The sequence below is a fragment of the Sus scrofa genome, chromosome 7, assembly GCF_054392235.1.
Source record: "Sus scrofa isolate SSC_HxYL_T2T_F1_AM1 chromosome 7, Sscrofa_HxYL_maternal_Yorkshire_Landrace_v2.0, whole genome shotgun sequence".
Classification (NCBI taxonomy): Eukaryota; Metazoa; Chordata; class Mammalia; order Artiodactyla; family Suidae; genus Sus; species Sus scrofa.
In genome coordinates this window covers 122,229,637-122,248,451 of record NC_139389.1, presented here as the reverse complement: position 1 = coordinate 122,248,451, position 18,815 = coordinate 122,229,637, and the positions used below count along the sequence as shown (strand labels likewise).

Genomic DNA, 18,815 nt, shown 5'->3' with positions numbered 1-18,815 from the left:
AGGTCCCATCCTGCATCTCCCACTCCCACAACCCCCCTCCCCTCCCTTAGCTCCGCCAGGGGTTTTCTCTGCTAAAATGTATGCGGTACCTCTTTTCGGTTGTATTTCATGCCCCGAAAGGCTCAGGGGAAAGTACTCAGTATATCAGAAATGTGGGCTTGGAGTTCCCTTCGTGGCTCAGCAGTTAATGAACTAGGATCCGTGAGGACGCGGGTTTGATTCCTGGCCTTGCTCACTGGGTTAAGGATCCGGCATTGCTGTGAACTGTGGTGTAGGTTGCAGACGCGGCTCGGATCCCGAGTTGCTGTGCTTGGTGTAGACCAGTAGCAGTAGCTCCGACTTGACCCCTAGCCTGGGAACCTCCATATGCCGTGGGTACAGCCCTAAAATAGTGGGGGGGGGGGGGAGAGAAGAAGAAGAAGAAAAGAAATGCGGGCTAGTGGAAGGAGCCCAGGATAACCAGTGAGGGGACCTGGTTGTGGTCCCAGCTCAGCCTCTTGGTAAACTCTCTGAGCTTAAGCCACATGGCATCCCTAAGGTTTCATGTTCTTGCCTGTGAATTAACGAGTGGACCTCAGGACGACAGGAGTTTCCTGTGGATTATAGCTCTGATCTGTTCTAGCCGCTTCCCTAAAGTGGGTCGAAGTGATTTGGAGGCCAAGCTCTAGGAAGGTGGAAAGAGGGCTACCTTCAGCTGGAGGGGTCGGCAGATGGTCCACGGAGAGCAAACGGGCGGGGGGACACAACTACCTGGCCACACCCTGATCCTTGAACAAGCCGGTTCCCAAGGTCTCGTTGATCACAGGGAGGTGTCATGTTACGGATTAGGACAACCTGGAAATGAGCCACCTACACTCTTGGGGGTCCTGGCTTACCCGCTCCGTGGGGATAGTAATAAACAAGCTTGTCTCGTGAGGTTCTCGTAGGATTCTATGAATTCGTATCAGTTAAGCCTGGAGAACGTGCTCAATTCCGAGTTAGTTATTGTAACATTTCGTGACTATGAATCTTGGGAACACAGGGCTAACATCCTCTGAGTGGGGTATCCCTGTGCTGTTTCTCTTCTCTGCAAGAATTTCCCTGGTCCACATGTCAAGGCTTATGATTCTCAGAACAAGCAAAAGATGGGATACCCGGGACCCTGTTGGATTTATACATGGATCTGAAAGCACGGTTGCTCCTCTCTTAATCTCAGATTCCATTTCAAGCAGGAGGGCTTCCTTGTGAGGTCACCCAGCTCACAAAGACAGAGCTATGCCTCTTGAAATTGAACACACCCAGCAGGTGTGTAGATGACTACGCAAAAAAGCCCAGGTACAGCACCTCATCCACCCAGGTTTGAATCCCTCCCTCTCTGGGCACCAGCTCTTTGACTTTGGACCTCAGTTTTGATTATCTGTAAAATCGGGCAGTGAGCTATGCTTCCCGGAACCTTTGCCGAGGTGAAAGGAAGATGCGAACGTGAGTGAATCTATCTGTCCAGCCCAGTGCCTGGCCCCGCACAAACAGTGTAGAAGAGCGAAGGTTTTTAGACTCACAGACATAGAGAACAGACTTGTGGTTGCCAAGGGGGAGGGAGTGGGATGGACTGGGAGTTTGGGGTTAGTAAATGCAAACTGTTATGTTTAGAATGGATAAGCAATGAGTTTTTACTGTACAGCGCAGGGATGGACCATGATGGACGATAATATAAGAAAGGGAATGGTATTATATGTGTATGACTGGGTCACTTTGCTACACAGCAGAAATTGGCACAACATTGTAAATCAAATATAATGAAGAAAAAAAAAAGAAGAAGAGTGAATGGGGAAGTTCCCGTCACGGCTCAGCGAAAACGAACCTGACTAGCATCCATGAGGACGCAGGTCTGATCCCTGGCCTCACTCACTTGGTTAAGGATCCAGCATTGCCATGAGCTATGGTGTAGGTCACAGACGCGGCTCGGATCTGGCGTTGCTCTGGCTGTGGTGTAGGCCTAGCCTGGGGACTTCCATATGCTGCAGGTGCAGCTCTAAAAAGACCAAAAAAAAAAAGAGTGAAGGTGAAGGTTTTTAACCTTCAACTCTTGTTTCATTGAAGCCTAAGGTTTTTGATCCTTAATCTTGGCAGGTATATTCAGGGAGACAAGTTCCAAAATTCCTTGAGGAGCGACCCTTTGCCCTGCCCGCCCAGCCAGCGTTTCCTTTCTGGTAGAGCCAGGGTGTCTGCAGGCTCAGACTCCAGTCCAGGCACTTCTTTCTTTCCAGTTTTGTTCAGGGGGTTACCCTCCCCTCCCCCGCACATTTCTTTCCCATTTGGCTGCAGCCTCTGGGCTCTTTGGCTTCTTTCATCTAATCTGCTTCACAAGCTGACTCTTTTGTCCATTTTGCAAACGAGGGCATCCACCCAGCGCATAAATCCTTTGATTCTTGCCCCCAGGCACACCCGTTACAAAAAAAAAAAAAAAAAGAAAGAAAATAGTAATAGCAGAAAGGGAACAAAAAACCCTCTCTGCATTTTCCCCCAGTGCTAATTGCCTTCTGTCCTCTTTTGGCCTGAGGCGGCCCTTCGGTTTTTCAGAGGAGCCCTAATCTCTCGGCGTGTTTGTCTTATTGTTGGGCACTGAATTGTTTTCTAAAGATATTTATGTAACTACAATAATAAAGTCACCTGGCTATTTTTGTTAACAGTCAAGTGAAGTTAAAGGGATGTCGTTCCTTCTTCTAATCAAGTTCTGTGCGTCACTGAGGCCATGCTCATAAGATAGTTAAAAACTCTAAGGAGGAGTTCCCGTCGTGGCTCAGTGGTTAGCGAATCTGACTAGGAACCATGAGGTTGCGGGTTCGATCCCTGGCCTTGCTCAGTGGGTTAAGGATCCGGCGTTGCCATGAGCTGTGGTGTAGGTTGCAGATGAGGCTTGGATCCTGCGTTGCTGTGGCTCTGGTGTAGGCCCGCGGCTACAGCTCCCATTCAACCCCTTGCCTGGGAATCTCCACATGCCTCAGGAGCAGCCCTAGAAAAGGCAAAAAGACAAAAAAAAAAAAAAAAAAAACTATAAGGAACTACAATTTTATGTTTCTTCTACTCCAGTCTGCTTTTCAAATTGAAGTATAGTTGCTGTACGTTATTATAGACGTTACAGGTGCCATACAGTTTTTAAAGGTTATTCTCCATTTATAGTTGTAGAATATTGGCTGTATTCCCCATGTTGTGCAGTATATCCTTGCAGCTTATTTTATACCTAATGGTTTGTACCGCTTCATCCCCGACCCTATATCGCCCCTCCCCACTTCCCTCTCCCCGCTGGCAAAACCACTGGTTTATTCTCTGCATTTGCTCCTTTTATGGTACCATCACCAGTTTGTTGTGTTTTTTAGAGCCCACATATAAGTGAGACCGTAACAGTAGTGTGTCTTTCTCAGTCTAACTTAGGAAATGTCATTTTAAAAGAAGCTTTTGGTCAGTTCTGACCTTCACAGTCTCTTGGGAATCCAAATTTGCCCCAACATCCTAGGTCTGCACCTGTCGCGGACTCAGAGAAAACCTCGGGAGGATGGCCTGCATTGTCCTCCCTGACTTTAATTTCAGCCGGTCTGTTCATCACTGTCCATCGTAACCGTTTTCATGAAAATCCAGTGTTGTTCTCTGAGACAGTGATGACCCTATGACAGAAATAAGGAAGCCAGAAGGGGACGTGGCGTGAGCATCCTCTGGGCCAGGCTCCTGCCAGGTGTGTGTGTGTGGGGGGCTGGTCCTCCTGTTTTAGGAGCAAGGTGGAAACTGAGGCAGGAGCTGAGGAGAGGGAACCTGGAAGAAATCACTGAAATGAAGGGAATGCGTTTCAGGGAGAGAAGCACCTGCTGTGCAGAGATGCTGGGGCCGGAGAAGAGCCACCTGTGGGCTCTGCTGACTACAGTGGCACTAGGGCCTTGAGGGCACGACCGTTAATCTGCTTTCTCTATGGACCTGCCTCTTCTGGGCATTTCCCATAAATGGAATCAGACAACCTGTGACCTTTTGTGTCTGGCCGCCTGTATTCTCTACATTATTCCTACATTAGCCTGAGATGTTATTACTCCCATACTGTAGGTGGGAAAAACAAGGCCCCAGGCTGTTGTCCTGCGCCAGGTCGCAGAGCCAGGATCCGAAACCTGGATGCTCACATTCACCTTTGGTTCAAAATGGCATCAGTGTTTGTAAACAGTTTTCCACTTTAGATGTTTAGACAGCTGTGTGGTGTTTTGCCGACTGGGGCTGGGGAGAATCCCATTGTGTTGCTTAAAAGCAATTTTATAATGCGAGACAAAAAGATGGAAATGAGTGCTCAGGTGGCCTTCCTTCGTCTGAGTAATTAAGGTGCTTCATTTCTCCTTCCATCCTCACACACGACTATTGTGAACAGTTAAGATATTTCAAAAACTGAGCGGAGAAAGAAAGGGAAATCCTGAAATGAATCATTCAAAGATTAATGCAATGGGAGCACCCACCCCTTGGCAGAATGAATATTTTATTTGCATCTATCTGAATTTTATACTAGGAGATAGATAAAGATAGTTTTACGCCGATTATAATTCAGCAGTAGGAATATGTCCTTCTAGTTTAATGTTTTGCGCATTTAAAAATGCTTTTTTTGTCTATTAAATTGTGTCCGTTAGATTATAAAATATAAAGTTTATACAACCTTAAATCATGTTGTACTGCAGAGCCAACTTTTATCAAAGTGCCCAATTTTAAAATACAATTGGAAAAGTTATCCCCTTTGAAGCTCTATTTAACCATGCTTGGCTGGAAATTTAGAAATATTTTTAACAACTGCTTACAATGGAGAATTTTTTTACTTTTTATTATTATTTTTTTCTTTTTAGGGCCACACCTGCAGCATATGGAGGTTGCCAAGCTAGGGGTTGAATCAGAGCTGTAGCTGCCAGCCTATGCCACAACCGCAGCAACACAGGATCCAAGCCACCTCTGTGACATGTACCACAGCTCAGGGCAACACCGGATCCTTAACCCACTGAGCGGGGCCAGGGATAAACCTGCAACCTCATGGTTCCTAGTTGGATTCACTTCTGCTGCGCCACAAGGGGAACTCTAAAGAATTTGAGAATAGACTGAGCAAAATGTTCACATTACAGTTTCAGACATGAACTTAGACACATCCACCCGTAAAGTACAAGAGGTCAAGTTTGTGTTTTTATTTGGTTCCCTTGACAACCAAAAGGTGTGACTGAGAACTCCTGGGTCCTACTTGCTGCAGTGCCTGTGTTAGGTCAAGAATGTGTGTGGGGGGGGGTGTGTTTGTGTGTGTGCGTGCACAGGCGTGCATGCCTGTGCACATGAGCCCATGTATGTGGCTAGATGTGGCCCATGGACTTGAGCTTTTACCACTGGTTGTTGTGAGTCCACAAGAATAACTCTCTCCTGCCACCCCCCGCCCCTCTTCCTCTGATGTTTCCAGCCCACCCAGCTCTCCCGGTGACTTTTGCATACGATGGCGTAAGGACCAGAGACCTCGGTTTTCCAATCAGGCCTTCCTGGATCCATTCCCAGTCTTGCTGCCTAATCACTGTCTGACTTCGGAAAAGTTATGTAAACTTCTTCTGTATAAAATGCAAAAATGGGAGTTCCTGCCGTGGCGCAGTGGGAACGAATCCAACTAGGAACCATGAGGTTGCAGGTCCGATCCCTGGCCTCACTCAGTGGTTTAAGGATCCGGTGTTGCCGTGAGCTGTGGTATAGGTCACAGATGTGGCTTGGATCCCGCGTTGCTGTGGCTGTGTCGTAGGCCAGCAGCTGTAGCTCCAACTGGACCCCTAGCCTAGGAACCTCCATATGCCATGGGTGCAGCCCTTAAAAGCAAAATAAATAAGTAAATAAAATGCAAAAATGCCAGCCTTACAAGATGAGAATAATCGTGCATGAAGATTAGATGAGAATTGGTGTAGTGTCCCTGGCACTCAGTAGGTGCAAGTGTAGGTGGCATTGCCACTGCTTTCACTGCAGAGGAGAGGCGAGTATGGCCTCGGAGCTGGCCAGTCTTAGGTGCAAAGGCCAACCTCTGCCATCTACCAGCCATGTGACCTTGAGTGCTCATCTGATAGTTTGAGCCTTTCCTTTCCAGCTAGTAAAACAGACAGCAGTACTTCATGGGATTTTGTGAGAATTAAAATAGCGTCAGTGTAGGGACTAGCGCAGTGCCTGGTGATTGTTGGGTGTTCAAGAAATAGAGTCCATTATGTTTATGATGGCATTTCTACAGTTTCCTAAGGCTTTTCAATCCTTCTCTCCCCTAAATAACAACATAAAAACAAATTCTTGCCCAGTTGAATTGAAGTGATATCTTCAGAAATGTTTGATACTGTTTTCAGCCTCTCTGGAGCTCTTGCTACCATAAGGCAAATACCCACAAGAAACCCACAGTAGAAGGAGAACTTGAACCCCCAACCCTCACCAGCTGTTCCACTGATGCTTTTGAGTGGCTAAGATCTTGCAGAAGCGTGACACGGGAAAAGAAGATTCCTTGGAGATGGGTTGGAATAGCCTGTGATCTGTCTTCCTGTTTGTGCCAGAATAGGAGCAGTGAGCAATTTGCAAAGATTTGTTTCAGAGAGGAGAGGGAGAGAGAGACATCCTTGCAGTGATCCAGAACTTTGGAACATTGTTTCAGGATCACATTGAACTTATCCCCCACCTCTTGGTAACCTCAGCACACATGGGTTAGCCCCTCTTTGGGTGTGATTTTTGTATGCAACCTGTTCGAGATAAGCTCATTCTGCTTACTGGACTGCTTACTGGACACTCCTTACAGGGAGGTTTAGAACTGCAAGTCTGTGTCTGATGACATCTGCCAGCAGGGCTACTCGAACCCAGTGTCCCCGCTGTGGATTCCTTTCCCGTGTTTTCAGCAAGATGAGGAGGACTTTGTGATGAGAGACAAGAAGCCTGTGACACATAGAAAGGCCAGCTCTGTATTTATCACTTGTGATGCTGTATTTCTCCCGCTCTGAGAGACTTCATTCTTTCAGTCTTGCCATGACCAATGAAGTTCTCACTTTGGAACTTTTGCAGCTGTCATAGGCCCAGATTGGGGTGCTTGCAGGCACGGCAGGGTGTCTATAGCCATGTCAGAGCATGTAGGGCATCTGTCTTCTCTTGTGGGACCCACCGTTTCCCTCCCACCCCTGCCACGTGCGTGCGTGCACACACACACACACATACACACACCTTCCAACATAGTGTTCCAAATAGGAGGTGCCAACTTTTTAAAGCTCCCTGGCCTCAGCAGGTGGTTGAGGTAGAGGCACATGACCCAGTCCAGGCCAGAGTCCACCCTGGTACTCCTTCTGTTGCTTACGGGGGCTCTAAAGGCTGTGCTGGCATCATAAGCCCTTCCATGTAGAATGGACCAGTGTCCAAGAAATAGCACCAGGGCAAAGAAGCGAAACGAGGGGCCGGTCTACCCCTACCCTTCCAATGGTGGGATTAGACGAGCTCATAAATTTTCCTTTTTACCTAACCCAGCTTGATTTGGGGTTTTTTGTTTGTTTGTTTTCGTTTTTTGTTTGTTTGTTTTTTTGGTTTTTTTTTTGGTGTGTGTACATCCAGGAGTCCTGACGAATAAGGATGTTTAGGTGAATAGCATCCGTTCACCTGAATATATATATCACTGATAATTGCTGTGTCAGTGAAATTCTCACCTCTCCATTGTCCCAGGAGGCCCACTTAGTGGTTTGATTGACCTTTGAGAGGACAGAAGATGAGCATGGAGAGCTTTCCAGAGATGGTGACTTAAGCAAAATAGGCTTGTGGTAATAATAATACCGACGCTCTCTGTCCCCCAGCTCAGCTTTGCCTTTGGTGGCAATAGGCTCAGAGAGGCTCACATTGAGTTTGCAAGGTGGCTACCAGCAGCCTCTTGGGCTACATGCGTTGAATGTAGCATTTCCCCAGTGTTCCCAGAAGAGGTTATGAGCAGCCCCGTAATTAGACCAGCCTGGATCCCATGACGTCTTGGTCCCATCCCTGGAACCAGAAGACTGGGAGGGATGGATTGCTTTATGTGGGGGGGGGGTTGTGGAAACATCACTTGGAAGCACAGGGACAGATTGGAAGATAGAAGGTTCCTTAGATGGTAGTCAGGGGCAGTTCCCAGAGGGGGAGAGGAACTGCCCGTTACAACAGCACAGCCATCTTTAAAAAAACAAAGCAATGGACATGGAATCGGGAGGTTGCCTATGCAGGTAAACACAGCCAGCAAGGGGGAGGGGGGGGGAGTCTAAGGCCATGTGCACATCTCCCCTTTTGAGACTCTTGCAGCTTTTTCCCAGGAGAATGGCCATCGTCCACGGGTGTGCCGGACTGCCGGCGTCCCAAGGCCTATGGTGATGTCCGTCAAGTTCAGTGATTTCCCAGAGGCCCCAGAATCTTAGCTCATGATGACCTTAACCTTCCCTGGCAACATAGGGGTAGGTGAAACGGATTACTTTAACGAGACTTGCCTTGGCTGCTGAGAAAGGAGAGACCAAAGGTGGGTACCACTGACCGGGAGTCAGGATTAACCTTAAGCAACCAAAGTCAAGATCTTGGAGAACCTCTCTCAGCAGCTGCGCTGATCCCCCGGGTCCTCGATTGAGCATGCCTGGTGCTCGGACACTTCGTGTGCTGGTCAGCTAGGGCGGCCTTAACAAGATATCACAGCAGGGGGGGTGTGGGGGCGGTGGTGACAGCAGAGGGCCGTTTTCTCACAGTTCTGGAGGCTGGGAGCCAGCGGGTTTGATCTCTCCTGGGCCTCTACGTGTCCTGCCGGCAGCTGCTCTCTCACCGTGTCCTCACATGGCCCCTTCTGTGTACGGGTGCCTCCTCTGGGTTCTTCTTACAAGGACACAGTCCTGTCAGATTCAGGCCCTGTTGAGGTCCCGTTGCAGGAAAGCCCCATTCCTCCTTCCCTGTTGCATCTTAATGATCTGCCTGTGCGAAGGCTCCGTGTCCAAGTTGGTCACACTAGGGGTTAGTGGTTCAACCTATGAATCTGGGGAGGGGGAACAGTTCAGCCCAGACCAGTGAATTGCATGCAGACATTCCACTTGATTTCCTGCAATGTGCCCGGTACCCCTCATGGTCCAGGACAGAGCTGGACCTCGGTCTCCAGGGGTTTGCAGTGTAGCCGGAAGACAGAGTCCCCTTGGTGGTTTGTGCTCTCACAGAGGAGCCCAGATCCTGGGGAGAGCAAGTCCGGAGTCAGGGGAGACTTCTCTCAGTGTTGCTGTGCAGTGCAAGGCGCTGCCCCTATAGCTCCTGAATCTGTCCTTGTGGACTCATGACACGGCTGATGGTGCCCTCTCGTCATCACAGTGTCACTCCGGGCCTCAGTACAGAAGCTGGGTAATATTATAGCCGTGGCCAAAACGCTCGCTGAGCCCAGCTCACCAAGGAACGAAGCCCACGCCAAGGGCACAGACAGCATGTCGGAGGTGGTGTACATGTATTTGAAAGCAGTGGTGAAACCAGATGAGCCCCGAGGGAGAGGGGGACGTCACCATGTCCCTTTCAGGTCACTTCCCTCATTCCTTGCAGGAAAGCAGATGGGAAAGTGAATGCAAAGTGTCCCGGGCAGAGTTGTGGGGAGATGCTGTGATGCCGAGGAGAGCAGAGTGGCAGGATAGAGGGGGCTTGGGCTGCATGCCCTTTCCATCTTGTATTGAAAGCAGGCATCTAAGGAGGGGTCAAGAACTAAGAGATAGTCATAAACACCGGACGGGACCTGGGGTATTGTGTGATCCCGTGACTTGATTCACAGCGGTCATAGCAGGGCCAGAGCGGGAAGAAGATGCAAGCAGCTCTGCTGAGCCAGTGAGAAGAGAGCAGGTGGGGGTGAGGGAGGTGGGGTGGGGGCGGCAGGGCAGGTGCAGGGGGTGTTAGAGGCTCACCTGCCATTAGGCTGAGGTGCTTTGCATTTCTCGCATCACCCCGTCTACCTGGGAGAAGTCCTGATAATCACGTCTCCAGTCGGTATAACTTGAAGAGTGACTGGGTACCGGAAATCCAGTTCAGAACCAGAGACGGAGCCTCTTCCAGTTCCCTCGCTGGTTCCCAACTTAATTTTGAAAATGAAGACACCTCTAACGAGTCTCAGCGTTGTCCACTGTCCACAGTCTAGTGAGGGCAAGATAAGATGCTGAGTGAGAAAAGGGATTCTGTGTCAAAAACTGCCATACCGGGGGGGGGGTGTGTGTGTGTGTGTGTGTGTGTGTGTGTGTGTGTGTGTGTGTGTGTGTGTGTGTGTGTGTGTGTGTGTGTGTGTGTGTGTGTGTTGGGTAAGAAGAAGGGGGTGGCTTGGGGTGGGATGGTTCCTTTCTATATATAAGGACATCTAATTATAAAGGCCATTTGTTGGACATGTGAATCAGGGAATTGGGAGGAAAAAGGGGAATGCCTAAAATAGCTCTTGTGCTACATGACTGAGCGTGGCCTTGGAGGGACCTAGCTTTGGATGCTGACGCTGGCAGCCCCTCGTAATCAATCTCCCTCTCTCCCTTTCTCGCATTCTCGCTCTCTCTTTCCTGCTTTCTCTCTCTCTCTCTCTCTCACACACCCCTTCATGTGCTAAATTACATATATTCCTCTTGGCTTGCTCAAATACCCAGTCTTGAGCTTCTGTTTCTCCCTCGAGACGTAAGTGGAATCACACACATGCTAGCGTTTTGTGGTCCTGATGGGATGTCACCTGGGTAGTGCTGCCCCCACCAGAGCTCACAGGGAGGCAGGCAGAGAGAAATCAGGGTTACAGGTAGCCTTGGGGGTGAGGTAGTGACTGGAGGGGGCCAAGGGGACCTGAGGTGCCATTTGTTTATCTGGGTACTGGTTACCTGGGTAAATTGTTGGTGAACATTCACCGAGCTGGACACGTACGTGGGCCTTGCTTGGGTGTATGTTACTTCAGTCACAAGTTTCAAAAATGAGGCGCTCTCGTGTGGCTCAGTGGGTTAAGAACATGACATAGTGGCCATGAGCATCCAGGTTTGATCACTGCCCTTGCTCAGTGGGCTGAGGATCCACTGTTGCCTCAGCTGCGGTGTAGGTCACAGGTGTGGCTCGGATCCAGTGTGGCTGTGGCTGTAGTATAAGCCAGCAGCTCCAGCTCTGATTCAACCCTTAGCCCCGGAACTTCCATATGCCACGGGTGCATATGGAAGACAAAAAGTTTCAAAAACAATTGGGCAGCAAAATTTTCATTATGCCTGCTACTTTCAGATGATTGTTATGCCCATGTAGTGAACCTCAGAAATCTTACATGATTTTAAAAAATGAGATTGTCATAGATTTTGTTAAATCAATGTAGTAAATTAAAGCTGGGTGAAACACAAAATAATGAGAATTTCTCTCACAATTCAAGCGTGTTTTATTAAGGCCCATCGAACCTGCTTGTAATTGATACTGTTCATACAATATTTAGATTCCATTTTGAACATGCCAGCTGGCAAAGATTACTGAACTGTCAGTCTCTTGAAGACTTTTTTTTTTTTTTTAAACATTCATAACCAGAGACTTTGAGTTCCTATCATGGCTCAGTGGAAACCAATCTGACTAGCAACCTCGAAGACACGGGTTCGATCCCTGACATCACTCAGGGGGTTAAGGATCCGGTGTTGCCGCGAGCTATGGTGTAGTTCTTCGACACAGCTCGGATCCCATGTTGCTGTGGCTGTGGCAGACTGGCAGCCATAGCTCTGGTTTGACCCCTAGCCTGGGAACCTCCATATGCCACGGGTGTGGCCCTAAAAAGACAAAAAAAAAAAAAACCCAGAGACTTAGGTTCTTAATTGTACATTCAGAAGAATTTATGTGACTGTAAGTGAAATTAGAAAAAGAACTGAAAATTCTTCACCAAAACTTTAAGAAAGTCTTTGCCAAAACACATAGGAGACTCATACAAACCATAAAAGTTTGCCTAAACAAACGTGTTTTTTTTGGAGTTCCCATCATGGCTCAGTGGTTCACGAATCCGACTAGGACCCATGAGGTTTCGGGTTTGATCCCTGGCCTCGCTCAGTGGGTTAAGGATCCGTCGTTGCCATGAGCTGCGGTGTAGGTTGCAGACGCGGCTCGGATCCCACGTTGCTGTGGCTGTGGTGTAGACTGGCAGCTACAGCTCTGATTAAACCCCTAGCCTGGGAACCTCCATATGCCTCGGGTGCAGCTCTAGAAAAGACCAAAAAAAAAAGTGGTTTTTTATTCCATCATAGTATCTTGATAGCTAAATACGTTGGTCAAGTAATTGATCTAGAAATCATTATTTAGACCTTGAAACTTTCTAGCAAGCATTTTGGTGGTAGAGAAAACATTGCGTTTGAAAACTTTTTTAAGATTTTAAAAACAAGCAGGCCAGGGTTGGGAGTGGGCAAAATGGGTGCAAGGGGTCAAAAGGCACAGACTTTCAGTTATAAAATTAAAAAGTCTTGAGATGGACAGATGTTTGAGATCACTAGTATGTGGAATTGAATAAAAATGATACAGTAGAACGTACAAAACAGAAACACACTCAAAGATTTCAAAACCAAACTTCTGTTTGCAAAGGAGAAATGTGGGGTGGGGGATAGGTTAGGGGGTTGGGACTGATAGGTACACACCAGTATATTCAAAATAGACAGGTAACAGGGACCTACTGTGTAGCACAGGGAAATTTACTCAGTACTGTATAATAACCTGTATGGGAAAAGAATCTGAAAAGCAATGGCTGTAGGTATGTATACAACCACCCAACTGTGCTGTACACCTGAAATTAACATGACTTTGTAAGTCAACAACATTCCAATCTTTTTTTTTTTTCTTTCCTGCTTTTTAGGGCCCCACCCACAGCATTTGGAGGTTCCCAGGCTAGAGGTTGGAGCCTACACCATAGCAATGTGGGATCTAAGCCTTGTCTGCAACCTACATCACAGCTCACAGCAACACCGGATCCTTAACCTATTGAGCAAGGCCAGGGGTCGAACCTGGCATCCTCATGCAGGCCAGTCAGATTCATTAACTGCTGAGCCACAACGAAAACGCCATTCCAGTGAATTTCTTTTAAAGTCTTGGGATGTCAATGTACAGCATGGTGACTCCTTATTAATACTGTATATTGTATGTTTGAAAATTGCTGCGAGGCTAGATCTTAAAAGTTCTTAGAAAGAAACTGTCACTAAGTGTGGCAATGGATATTAACCAGACGTAATGTGGTGGTCATTTTGCAATAGATACACATATCAAATCATTTTGTTGGCTGCCTGAAACTAATGTAATGTTGGATATCTACTATACTCAATTAAAAAGTAAACAACAAATTAAAAACCAGCCAGGCCATTTACACTTGAGTTGTAACTTCCAGTGTAATTCAGAATAACCAAGATCTTTTTCAACTAAAGCACATATAGTGGTGACTGTAACTTGAAGGTTGACTTAGAAAAGAGTGCCCTTCCTTTGGAGCCTTTGTCGAAATGATTAAAGCATTCAGGAAAGGCTGTCAGACCACTGAACCATTTGCTATCTTCAATTAAACTGCAAGTCTCTACATCAGCTCTTTTGTAAATACTGTCTCAATGGCTAATGCTGCCTCTTAAATTTTCAAATCTTTTAAGAATGTGTTACAATTAAAAAAAGAAACCCTGGGATCATTTTTATGTTCCCACTAAGATTGTGCTGAGCTGAAGGCTGTGACTCTCCCCTCTTTCAGGGACAGAGAAGGTCTCAGGTATGTCTGTATTTGTTTTCCCCAAAAGAGTTGAGTCCCCATTACAGCGTGTTTTCTTTTTTTCAGTAAAGCTCAAATACCTACATGTTCTGATGTGGACAAGTTTAACTGCTGAGAGTCCACACAGTACAAGCATACGTCGTTTTATTGTGTTTCGCAAATACAGTATTTTTTGCAAATGGAGGGTTTGTGGCCGCCTTGCGTCTAGCGGTCTCTTGGCACGTTTTTCCAGCAGCATTGGCTCACTTTGTGTCTCTGTGTCACATTTTGGCAATTCTCGTGATACTGCAGACTTTGTCATCATTATCGTATGTGTTATGGTGATCACTGAGCTTCGATGTTACCATGACAACTCGCGGAAGGCTCAGGTGATGGCATTTTTTAGCAATAAAGTTTTTTCTTAAGTCAAGGCATGGACCTTGTCTTTTTAGACATAATGCTGTGGCACACTTAATAGTCAACAGTATAGTGCAAACATAACCTTGACATGCACTGAGAAGCCAAAAAATTCTTACAACTAGCTTTATTGTGGTATTTCGCTTTCTTGCATGTATGTGGTCTGGAACCGAACCTGCTGTATCTCCGAGGTCTGCCTGTAAATATTGCACTCCTGTAGTCAGTTAGCCCGGGCTTTGAAGTATCAGTAGTATGGTTTAGATTCATACCCTACATCGGGTGTTCTGCTGTTTTTATCTCAGTGATAGTGCAAGAGAGTACACACCCTTGGTTTGGGGGTCACATCATGGTACAGAATTAAATTGCAAGAGGGTCTGCTTTGTCTCTGAGCTAACATCACACATTTTTCCTGTTCTGATTTGTCCTCATCCTCTCCTCTTGTCTAATTAAGAAGTCACCAGTCACGTTGGCGTCCAGTTTGCATGCTGTGTGTTTGTGCAGGACCGTCAGAGACATAGGATTTCAGAGCTGGGAAGTGTCTTAGACACCAGCCGGCCACAGCCTCAGGGGGCAGACAGGGACGCTGGGCCCAGGAAGTCCAGGATGTCTACGTTACGAGGCAAATCGGTGGCAAAACCAGCCCCTTCCCCAGGCCAGTCCAGCTCTCCTTTCCCGTCATCCTTTCAAACTGGAGGACGCTCAGAGGTATGGAAAGGAAGGAAAGAAATTCCAAACACTGTATCATAACCAAAAGCAGTAATGGAAAAATGCCTGCTTCTTTTTCGTCACACCTGCACAAGTCCTGGCCGCAAATCCTAGCTTTTCTTTTCTTTTAAAATGTGTCTTATTGAAGGATAGTTGATTTACGATGTTGTGTTAATTTCTGCTATACAGCAGAGTAATTCAGTTTTTTATAGACATATATTCTTTTTCATATTCTTTTCCATCATGGCTTATTCCGAATGTTGAATAGAGTTCCCTGGGCTCTACGGGAGGACCTTTTGTTTCCATTCTGTATGTAATAGTTTCCTCTGCTAACCCCACATTTCCAGTTCATCCTTCCCTCACCCTCCCTCCCCACTGGCAACCACAAGTCTGGTCTCTGTGTCTGTGAGTCTGTTTCTGGTTTGTACATAATGTGCAGTTGTGTCATATTTTAGATTCCACATATAAGTGAAATCATATGATATTTGTCTTTCTCTTTCTGATTTACCTCACTTAGTATGAGACTCTCTAGTTCCATCCACGTTGCTGCAAATGGCATTGTTTTGTTCTTTTTTATGGCTGAGTAGTATTCCAATGTGTATATGTACCAGGCCTTCTTAATCCATTCATCTGTTGATGGACATGTAGGTTGTTTTCATGTTTCGGCTGTAGTGAACAGTGCTGTCGTGAACATAGGGATACGTGTATCTTTTCACATTATAGTTTTGTCTGGATATGTGCCCAGGAATGGGATTGCTGATCATATGGCAACTCTATTTTTAGCTTTTTGAGGAATCTCCATACTGTCTTCCATGGTGGCTGTACCAATTTACATTCCCACCAACAGTGTAGGAGGGTTCCCTTTTCTCCACACCCTCTCCAGCATTTGTTATTTGTAGATTTGTTTTTTTAATGATGGACAGTCTGACGGTTGTGAGGTGGTACCTCATTGTAGTTTGGATTTGCATTTCTCTAATTAGCCATGTTGAGAATCCCAGCTTTTCTGCCTGCTAGCAGTGTTGCGTTTCTTCAAGTCTCAGTTCCTCCATCTGTGAAATGGGAAGTAAGACCCACCAGGCAAGGTGGCAGGGAAGATATACATGGTGTTGCCTCAGTGCCTGGCACACTGTAAGCACTCCGTAATTAGAAATGACCACAAAGCCATTCGGTGGGTCTGGCTCTTCTCGGGTGCAATTAGAAATTGCACGTCCCAGCCAGCCCTGGGTTTGAGCCCAGCACACGGCTTCTGTGTATGGCCCAGGGTCCGACTGAGGCTGACCCCAAGACACGTACGTAAGCAAAGAATGGAAGATTATATACTGAAATGTGCCTGGTAGTTACTTTGAGCTGTGGGATTATGGGTCGTTTTGCATTCACTTTCTACTAGCTGCAATAAGCTTGTATTGGTTAGACAACTGTATAAAAGAATTAAAAAAATAAAAATAAAAAATAAGTTGTTTTACAGCTGCTAGTTTATGTTTATTAAGTTATTGTCAATGGTGAGTTTACCTCTTCAGAGAGTGAGCAATGTTTGTGATCCTGTGAAATAGCAGAGTGATGAAGGCATTCTGTGCCACCTAAATCTTCGAGGTAGAGAAGCTTTAGCTCTCATCACCTCTTTGTGTCTAAATATATGTGCCTGAGACTTCTTTCCTTTTTCATAAATATGATCTATATCCTTACGTTGTTATGCAAAAGAAATAACAACTAACAGAAGGACAAAAACAGGTGGCATTGGTCAAACACATGCGATGCCCGGGGCAAAACTGGATGCGCTTGGATCGCGCCAGCCGGGAGACCTGCTGCAGGTCCACCCTCCCGATGCAGATGGGCAGAGGTGCAATGAAGAAGGACCAGGAGCCCCTCTGTTTCAACAACACAGCGATCACCACAAGCAGAGTGGTTCCCTGCAGCCCCAAGTTCTGGTCCGGGCTGCCACAGGGGCTGAGCCCCCCGCCCCCATCCCTGCCCCCCAAGATTCTTGGCCGTGTCGGAAGCAGTCCCGGGTCTGTGCCCGGGAGAACAGAGCCTCTCACAGACAGAGGAAAGCACTTCAAGGGTAGATAATAATCTTTTTGATCACGTTGGAGAACAGGTAGTATTTGGGTAGTTAGTTCACTTAAAAGCATGAGGAAGGTTAGATGGGGGCACGGCACACACTGTTTGCTGTACCCAGGCCTTTAAAAAATATTACGTTTTTAAACAGCTGGGATGATATTTTGGTATCCTCAGTGATCCATGTATGTTATCCGAGGCCCCAGACTGCCAGCGTCTACTCTGTCTTGTCTATGCTTTCTCAGACCCACCTGCTAGGTTTCTGTGGGAACCAGAACTTGAGTTCTGTGTGGGGATCCACTGGATGGGATTGAGAGGCAGTAGGTTCAGAAGCAGATGTCAGGATTCCTAGCTTTGCCTGTGTGTGGCTGTTTTTATTTTACTTAAAAATGTTCATGATCTTTCTTTCTTTCTTTCTTTATTTATTGTTTGCTTTACAGGGCTGCACCCACGGCATATGGAGGCTCCCAGGCTAGGAGTCAAACTGTAGCTACAGCTGCTGGCTGACACCACAGCCACAGCGATGCGGGATCCAAGCCACGTCTGCGACTTACACCACAGCTTATGGCAACCCCAGCTCCTTAACCCACTGAGTGAGGCCAGGGATTGAATCCATATCCTCACAGATACTAGTCGGATTTGTTTCTGCTGTGTCGCAGTGGGAACTCTGATGTTTGTAATCCTAAAACATATTAATATGCAGTTTAGGTATGCTTCCAGGTTCTGGGACAGCTGGAGTGGGTAGGAAGGTTTCTGTTGACCCCAAAGCCGAAAAGTTCCCTTGGAGCCCTGGTCTCTACTTTGGTGCCCGTTTACCATCTGCTTTAGAGCTGTTGTGCTGCAAAGAGCTGCATGTCAATGACTATATTTAATTAATTTGTCTGACATATCCCACCTTGTTCCCAAAAAAATTTGCAGTAGCTTATAAAACTGCAGTGTGGAGTTTCCATTGTGGCTTAGCGGCTTAGAAGCCCAACTAGCATCCATGAGGATGTGGGTTCAATCCCTGGCCCCGCTTAGCAGGTTAAGGAGCTGGTGTTGCCATGAGCTGTGGTGTAGGTCACAGACACGGCTCAAATCCCACGTTTCTGAGGCTGTGGTATCGGCCGGCAGCTGCGGCTCGGATTCAGCCCCTAGCCCAGGAACTTCCATATGCCAGGTGCAGCCTTAAAAAGCAAAGCAAAAAAAAAAAAAAGCCTTGCAGTGTAACTAGAATTTTTTTTAAAGGATGTGCAAAAATCGAAAATAAGGGTAGGAGACCCATAAGTTAGGGGACGATATTAATATATAAAATTAACTATATAGGTTCTGTGTATTGGTTTAAGGGATAGAGTGGTCTGTTTCGAATGTAACTCTGAGCTTCCTGGTAGCCAAGACAAAGAGAGAAACATAATCACTTGTATAGTTTAAATGATCAGAAGATTAAAACCGACTAGTTACTGAAGAGCCGTGCAGGGGGTCCCTGGTACTCATTTTTCTTTCAGACCCTCAGAGAGAGAGAGAGACAGATCTTTAGGTATGTTGCAAGACACATCCTTCCGATTATGCCTCATTTTTCTAGAGCGTCTCTTCGGGTGGGGCAATGGCAATGAGACGTTTAGAAGCCAGGCATGTTGTCCTCTTTCGTCTGAATGGCTTCCTCTGGGGTAGGACCGTGGTGATGCTGATATAGAGACAGACTTGATGACCTCGTTTTCAAGAGTGAGAAGAATGTAACTAAACCAGCTAAGTGGACAGAACTAGAAATACTGGGTTGATGCATTGTTTGCGACCAGGATGTGAAAGGCCAAAACTCACCAGAGGCAGGAAGTCCAGATAGAAAGGGGGCGGGGACAGAAGGAGCCTGAAAGGACATGGAAGAGGCGACCGGGGTAATTCCAGTGAAGACATTTGAAGGGAAAGCACATTGACCGTGTCTCTGAATTGGATCACTTTAATTATTAGTTCCCTT

At 46.8% G+C, this 18,815-nt stretch overlaps 1 protein-coding gene and 1 long non-coding RNA gene across 29 annotated transcripts in view; both read left to right on the top strand.

Moving 5' to 3' along the window:
• FOXN3 (forkhead box N3) overlaps positions 1–18,815 on the top strand; it is a 415,372-nt gene that overhangs the window by 293,935 nt on the left and 102,622 nt on the right.
• LOC146401879 (uncharacterized) lies at positions 9,270–16,271 on the top strand. The gene is made up of 2 exons (XR_014811281.1): positions 9,270–11,950; positions 12,844–16,271. It is a non-coding gene; the product is annotated as an uncharacterized LOC146401879 (long non-coding RNA).